Below are 8676 nucleotides of genomic sequence, written 5' to 3' on the forward strand. Positions count from 1 at the left end.
TGGGGCTCGCAGGGATGGCTCAATCAATGGGGAAGGCAGATGGGACAGAAGAGGTTGGCTCCATGTGCAAAGCACCAGCGTTTCCTTCACGGACAAGCTGCACGCATGGGAGAAGGCTGAGCATCAGGTGTGATAGACCACATTGCAAAGAGCAAATGGGCCGGGTAGCAACAACAAGAGTGGAGACATCAAGACTCAGGTCAGGAGAACACAGAGCACGCCATGAACCAAACAATGCCTTTTACAGCCAGACAATGCTTTTTAACGCTGCCCAGAAGGGAGTTGTGCATACTTGCTTATGACTACCCATGAACCAGCTAAGCCACCCACCAACCTACCAGCATGGGATGGGCAGGTATGCAATCGCCTCAGATATAAAATCCTAATTTGTTTGTCATCCTGGCAAATGCCCTTTTGCTGACCAATTTCAATTCACACTAAATATAACTGTGAACGGAGAGGTGCCAAACTCCAAAACAATTATGTTTTATAGTTCTTCCATTTTCCTATGGCATGTGGAAAACATCTCCTGTGCTATTTTGGATCAAAAGGTAGAGAGCTTTGTGCAGGGCGGGACAAGCGTGGCAGGAATCAAAGCAGATAGCTGAAGTTCTCCTGAACACTTATGTGGAACCCATGAAACACCTCTCTCCATGCCAAGAAAATGATTTCTTTATGGCCTTTTTCAAGGAAAATTCCCATTGGCTTCAATGGGGCGAGGACTTGGCCAAGGTGAAAGCATGTTCAAATAGCCATCAGCTAACATCTGTAGGGAGCTGTACAGTCTCGCCAACATTTTCAAACGCGGCTACCAATTTCCAGCACTGAAATTTTTGGGAATCTGGTCCGAGATGTCTAGGCACCTCTGCTGAGACAGCTGAAAACAGAGGGGCTTAAAAACCAACCTGCCACTTCCAGAGCTACAAGAAGAAAAAAGCACCACAGAAAAAAAGTCAGCTGTCTGAAGTTAAAAATACATCTTTATCCCTTTGAAGAGCCCCGAAGCGTATCTGGGCTGCGGGACGGGATCAAGCCAGTAGCACTCACTTAGCACGAGAGGGCCAGCCTGTATCACGGGGAGCACGCACCATGCCAAGGACCACAGCCGCCTTCTCCAGCGCTGCTCCCTCTCTGCACTTGCTTTCCTTCGATGACAGCTTTCGCAGAGGTTTCACATGCATTTGCTTATCTGCCTGGGGTGTCTGCAGTGTTTAAGTGCTGATTAAGGTCCTAGACCCACAGAAAGTTACATCCAAGTGGCCTTCAACGCCCTGCCCGGAGCCCTGCTGGCCTCAGGTCCTGGCCGTGTCCTGGGCTGGACGGGGCTTACATCTCCCTCCCACAGCACTTGTCCTTCGCAGCCTGAGAGCTGACACAGCCTTTAAACCTGACCCTTAACATGCACAACAGCCGTGGCCTAAGAATTACTTGCAGGAAGGTGGGGAAAGAGCAGACAAACCCCGACCACAGCCCCGGTGACCTCTGCCTCATCACTCTGCAAAGTATTTCTAGGAGAGCCCTGGGCGAAGGTTCCTGTGCAATAGCTCTAGTGTGGGTGTTGTTGACCTGGAGCTCGGATACCTCAGAAAATGTTTGCCAGCAGGGATTATACCGGCATTGCAATTTCCTCACAGCAGGAGCTGCCAAGAACAAAGTCCCCCCCAGGCCCTCCCTACCCCAAAAAGGACCCAGGGTTTGCTGATTACCGCTGCCAAACTGCAAAAGCACTGAGCCACAGCACAGCATCTGTCAGCGCTCAGCAGGCGGCAGAAGGGAAATGCAGGGGCACTGGTACATGGTCTGGCCCCAGGTGTAATCAAGCTGGGCTGGATGCAGCTCTCCAGGGACAGATGAAACCAAAGCAGCCACTCAAGTTTCACTCTTCACTTCGCATTAAAAAAAAAAAAAAGCCCGACTGGGAAATGCCACAAAGGGAGCATGAGCAATGGGCCATGTAGGAGAACAGGCTATGGGAGGAGAAGGGATGCAGAAGGGAGGTATAGCAGAGAAGAAGCCCCCCTGCCCCACATCAACAACTCCCTCGGAGGCCAGCTATAGATACTCAGGAGGAGCAGAATAAAGGACACAATTACAGGGCAATCCCTCCCCAGCTCTCCTCCTGGCAATCAGCAGTTCAGGAGCCAAAGGTTGCATCTAGACTAGGTTTAATACCGACTAGACTGGGTTTAATACCCATCGACAGGCCTAACTGGGGAGAAGTCATGCATGATCCCTTTCTGGATTTAACTACAGGGACGACACCACCACCCCCCCCCCCCCCCCCCCCCCCCCCCCCCCCCCCCCCATACCTCCTCCTGGTCCCCTGTCCCCAGCCAGGAGCCTGTTCTGCTCAGCCTCATCCAGTTCTGCACAGGTGACATGTGGATGTTTAAGCACCTGATTTGGTTGCAGAGGACACACAGCCAGCATTCCTGGGCAGCCCAGGGGTGTCTGTGCCACCCAGTTTTTGGGAGGGCTGGCAGGAAGGCTGGTCTCCCAAATCTCTCGGAACCATGGGCTCTCATGAGACACAGAGATGGAGATCAGCTCAGAGCATCTCTCCACCTGCCGAGATGCTCCTCAGGGTGGGTTCCCAGGATCCTCTGCCCGTCTGCACTCCCCAGGGTTATTTCATCACACCAGCTCGCTCAGTAACAGCAAGGCAATCGCACACCACAGCCAGAAAATTCCTGCATCGGTCTCCAAGAGCTTCTTTTACCTCTCCGATAAGCTGTCCACAAAGCATTTGGACACCCTGGGGCTGAGAGCCCCGGGGCTCTGCAAACACCCTTTATTTTTGCTGTGGGATCTTTTCAGCCCATCTCTACCAGCAGGGAGGGCAGGACTGGGGAGGGAACGGCATGTTCTGGCCAGGGGTTGCTTAGCAAGCTCCTCTCCCTGCCCTGAGTGGCTGGCACCGAGAGGTGATCCAAGGGGCACCCAGTGCCTCCTTTTGGTTCAGGCGTCCTGCAGGAAATGCTTTATGCTCCTCCAAAGTGCCAGGGACATTGACTCGGGGCAGCGCAGCTTTCAGTAGCCTGCTTCACTCTCTTTTCTCTGCCCATTCCTGGTGGCTGGAGAGAGCAACTTTCCCTCCTCCATCCACCTAGGTCCAGAGCCAGAGAAAAACCTCCTACCCACTGTGCAGTGCCCTAGAGTGCACCTGTGCCCCATCGCACACAAACTCCTCTGGCACCCTGGAGCAAGCACAGAAGTGATAGTGAAATGGAGCTGATTGTCAGATGAGGGAAGAAGAGGGACTGAGATGTCCCCTCCCCTGGGCTTTACTTCAAACATACTTTTTTTTTTTAATTTTATTTTAAATCATGTTTGTAGACTGGTTTCCCAAGGATACGGGGCTTGTGCAATTACACAGCCTGCCTCTATGTGTTTCTGCATGTGCATGTGTTTGCATGACTGCCTGTCTCCTATTAGTCCTCCTCCACCTCCTGATATATCTACAAACACATCAGCAAATGCCAACTACATCTCAAACAGGAACACAATTCTCAAAAATAGTAAGTTTCCACCATTTCATGGAAATATGCAGCCAGGCTGGAGAGAGATAAAATAGCAGGGTTTGTTTTGTTAGCTTTCTTTCAAAACAATTTGACTGATGGGCCGTGTAGCACATCACCAGCCCACTCTGTGTGGACCCAGCAGAGCACAAACCACCGCTGGGGAAGGTCTGGTCCAGCCCTGCTCCTGCCAACAGCGAGCCTGCAAGTGTCGTTTGCAACATCCTGTTCCCTCCCGCGCCAGCTGTTCACGGCGTGCCAAGAATGATAAGGGAAAACGCCATTCAGGTCCCTCAAAAATGCAGGGGAACGCTTCAAGTCCCCTCATTTACCCAACTTCCACTTGCAATCCTGCTTTTCTTTCACCCACTTCTTCCCCCGAGCATGGGGCTGCTGAGCATCCCAGTGCCCACGTACAGCAGAGACTCTCCAGACTCACCTAAAAGCGGAGGCGGAGGAGCCAGAGGGTCTCATCTTGTGGCTGATGGCAGTGGGTTTGCACATGTGCTTAACATCAATGTGCATGAAGGCAGCTTGCTCAGGGGAAAGACCTTAACATGTTGCAAAGGTTTTGCTGAGTGAGGCTCTCCAAGCTCCCTGCCACTATAAAAGCATTCCCCCTTGTTAGTGAACCATATCTCGGCCCTTTCAACACACTTCTCCGATTAGCTGTCTGCAAAGCTGCAACCTTCCCAGCAGAACCAAATGAATTAACTTGAAAACACTTCCAAGCTTAAATTAATTGCACTGCAGCTTCCCGATTTGACCTTGACCCCATCTGTAAAATCCAGAGTAGTGGCTACTTAGCCATTAGGGGCTTATGCCTGAGTAAAACAAGCCATTAACCTTATCAGGCCAAGTCTCTGCTCTCTTTCCCCAGTCACTCACATGTGCCTGTGTGGTCTTCGGTGACCCAGCCACCCCAAAAATCCTGCACCAACTTCTAGTATAAGCTCAGCTCCTAAATCCTCAGTTCCTATGAATTTCCACAATGAAAACCAGACCACAAAACCACATCATTCATTTCCTACGGGTTTTATTGCTGTGTTTGAATTACCTTTATTTCCCCCATTTGTTTTAGGAAACACAGGCTCATCTCTGACCCCGAGTCCAAGCCCATTGGGGCTTTTGCATCCCACAGTACAGACTATGTAAGCACAGAAGAGCTTTCCTTACTGCAGCCTCCATGAAGGTGCCTGCATGTTAATTATTACCCAGATGATCTCTGTTTGGCATTGGGATGCTGCACCTCTTTCCTGCAGGGGAGCCAGAGGCTGGCAGAGTCACAGCAGCTGTGACTCTTAACAAGGCTGATTCCCAGGTGTGACACTCTGCAGCCCACCAGAACAGGCTGATGAAGGACTGATGATTGATGGACACAGAATCACAAACAAGAAACTCTTCTCTGAATTCACACTAAACATTTCTGCCTCCCTCACACATTTTTTGAAAAAGTATAATATACAGGACCTGTTCAGACTCTTCTCCTATTTTAAGATGATTGCCTTTCTAGGTGCAGGCAGTGACAAGCAAAGACCAAGTTAGCTGGAGACAGACTGTCAAAAATCAATTTGAGCCTGCACCAAGGAAAGATGTGCTACTGGAGGAAATGCTCGCATCTGTCCATTGGGGTCTTCAAACCCACAGAACGTGTCTCTTGGATAGGGTGCTTTAGCCAAATACAAGACATCTTGCTCCAAGGACAGGCGGCTAAGGGAAATTTTGTGGTCTTTATCATATGAGAAGCTAGGGAAGATAGTCTTGGGGTTGTTTCTGGCAATGCCCTCTGCCTGTTCTGGCTCCTCAAGGATGGCTTAGCTCACCAGAAAGATGTCCTCTGGCTCTGGAAGCCCAGCTGTGCTGTTTGGTGCCTGTTCACAACCCCCATCAAGATCAACAGCTGGTGGGGGAAGCGGCTCTGGACAGGGCACAACCAGAGGAGCCTACAGCAGGGTATTTCTGCACACCTTTTGGCCACTCTGCACGCAGCTTTCCCAGAAGTCTGACCTTCTGCCCTACAGAAAGGTGAAAAAGCTTCAAAATCAGGACAAAAATACTAGAAGGAAAAAAGACTTAAAACCCCCAAAAGGTCAGAGCAGTGCCCCACCCTGCCTGCAAGAGCTGTCTCTCGCCTATCTCCGGTATTGCTCCACTCCCTTCTCAGACACATTGGCTTCTCTGGTTATTATGACTATTGCATGCAAATGGAATGAAGTTCAGCCATTTGTATTATTAGTTTTTAAATAACATCTCACTTTTCCACAGTCGATTTTCCAGACAGCAGCTCAGTCCAGGGCTCCCCTCACCACCCACCCAAATCTCACTGTGCATTTCCTCAAAGTCTGCCTTTTTCAAAATGCACTATTATTACAGTAATTCCTTCCTACCTTCTCCTCAGAAACGCTGCCAGAGCCCAATGGCAATTACCACCAGTGTCACCTCGAGGTCTGCTGGACCTACTGTCCCCATGCACCCCTCTAGCCAAGCACCAGCCTTTGAAGGCAACCCTGCATCTGCTTTTTCCCCAGGAACCTGCATTCCCCAGGGACAAAGCACAAGCCTCCAAATAAAACCAGAACACTGAAGTGTAGGTGGAAAGAGACAGTAGCTGCTGTAATTTAGTTGTGAGTCTCTTCTGCCCACCAGCATCTCCCAGCTGCCTCCAGCACTCACATACATTATCCTTCCCTCCTCATGGGGCCTATTACCAAGTTGCCATATCCTACATTTAAGCCTCAAGTTGAGCTGTTCACAGACAGTGTTTTTTTCATTTGATGTTCAAGCTAAATACCATTGCAATTGTTTCAGGTTATGTCAAAACACTTTGTTCATCTGTTCTTAGGGCAGTATTCCACTTAGTTTTGCAGTTACTTTGCTGGATTTCTTTAATCCTTGTTTTAACCTTCTCTGAGGTAAGGGCAGAACTGAATTTGAACCCTCATGTCAGAGTACACCATGAGAAGGGACTGAACCAGTCTCGCATGTATATTTATTATGCACATTTACTATGTATCTTAACTATGTGCATTTACTGAAATAAGGCAACTGCCCCTTTCTAGGCATGAAATCTTTATTGATATAATACTGCTATTGAAATAAACGGGAGTTTTGCCAAAATGAAGACTTGCGAATTTGTCCCACTGCTGAATGACACGCACACACATGCGGCAATGCCATGAAGGGCTCAGACTCATGGACAGGCTACCAGAAGGCAGCAATTTACTGCAGATCACCTGATCTGTAATAACTGCCTGTGGCATACAACAGCCATGCACATTCAAGTAATGCAAGTTACCTTCATGGTCCTTCAGTGACTTCCAACCTCCAGAGCCTACAGCCTGGCCAGATAAATGTCACTTGGCCTTCGGAAGGGGAAGTTTCCTCCCACACAGGTGGGAGGGAAGCAGTGCAAGGCAGCATGCTGCTTTGCTCTGCTGTCATTGCTTTGGTCTCTTGCCTTTATAGAAAAAGGGGCTGGATCTCACTTTGCAAATGACTCTGTATTTTGGGCCACCCATGAAGTTGCCCAAGCTCCAACCTCAGGAGTATGCAGACTCCCGCTGAGCAAAAGGCAGGAAGACAGAGTCATAAAACTGTGGTAGAGGAAGGAAGAAAAGAAAGGGGAACATCAGTCAGCTGCATTCCCAAGGAGGAGGGAGGCATTGCAAAGCTTAAAAAACAGACCACCACAAAACACAGAGTGATGGAGACAGATGTGATAAGCCAGCTAAACCACTGGAAGGGAAGCTCAGATGTGCAACAGTCAGCTTTCCACTCAAACAGCTCCAGAAAGCATTTCATGTACATCCAGCCAGGACGCTCAGCACCAAGTACCCTGGCGTGTTTGCTGTGCACCTGATCTACACAGCACCCCTTTCCTGGTGGGAGGATCTGGCTACCACCTAAAGGCTTGGAAGATACCCAGGCTTGTGGCAAAGAGCCCTTTAAAAGGGGGAGCTGCTGGTATGGGGGGGGGGGGGGGCCCCAAGTTAGAGCACACCACCCATGCCTGTGTTAACAAGCCAAATAGTTAAAACACTGAGCTTCTGCAAGAAAATGCCAGGGAACCCCCTGGCTTCAGGAAGGATTGACATTCACATGGAGTCTACCCCAAAATGCTGGACAGCTTCAGCTGGCTTGTGTCCTTCTCCAAACCATCCCTGCACACGCATGGTCTAAGCGTGGCCCAGGTGAGCCTCCCCAGTCAAAACCCAGCCAGCTGCTCTCCAGCAAGCATCACTCACACTGTACATTGCAGGCATTGTACGGCATATGAATAACAGGTTTCACCTGGCCTTTATCCATCTTCTTGCAGCTGAAAGCATCTCAGCTTTCTGCTGCATTTTTGAACCCCCAAATTTGCAAACAAAATGTGGCAGTCATTTAAGGGCATGTAACTCCCCAGGCATAGGGTCTGCAGAAGGAGCACATCAAGGAGGCCACCGCAACCTCCCAGGAGCACTAAGGTGGGAGGCTGTCATTAGATAAATTGCCCTGGAGTGCTATAATTAACCCACCCTCACTGCTCTCAGACAGACCACCGCAACTGAAAAGCGCTGTAACCGCAGCCATCCCAGGGGCAAGGGGGCAGGAGCCGAGGAGACAGCGGGAAACATCAGCCCCGAGCACCCACAGACCCTCTGAGGGCTTTCATCAGCCCCCAGAACAAAAGCGCTGCTGTGCCATTCCCATCAGGAAGCAACAGGCACACGCACCCGCCTCCATCGCACTTGGTCCATAAAACTCCACTTCATTACAGCCACTGTTGCCACATCTGTTAGTGCTTTAAAGCACGTACATCTGGCTTAATTGAGCACTTGACTTTATTGCTGCTTTATCTCCATTTTCTGAACAAGGCCTTGGGGAGAGGGTTTTGTGCATTTGGGGTTTGGTTTTTTCCTGCTTCCTTTTTAAAATTTTTTCCACTGAAATCCCACCTGAAGCAGGAACAAAAGCCCCTGTGACAGATGCTCACACGCTGGGGGCTGCTTTTGAGAAAGTCTCCCCTCTAGACAATGAACCCCATCCTAAATATTCTGGTTTATGTGCTCCAAAGCTGCAGAGCCTCGACACACCAGTCCTTCCCTCCTACTCTCCCTCTGTCATCCTCCCCCCGTCCCCGTCCCCCCCCCCCCCAAAAACCTCAGACACGCGCGGG

This window comes from Haliaeetus leucocephalus, unplaced genomic scaffold, assembly GCF_000737465.1.
Source record: "Haliaeetus leucocephalus isolate CR32 unplaced genomic scaffold, Haliaeetus_leucocephalus-4.0 Scaffold1, whole genome shotgun sequence".
NCBI classification, from domain to species: domain Eukaryota; kingdom Metazoa; phylum Chordata; class Aves; order Accipitriformes; family Accipitridae; genus Haliaeetus; species Haliaeetus leucocephalus.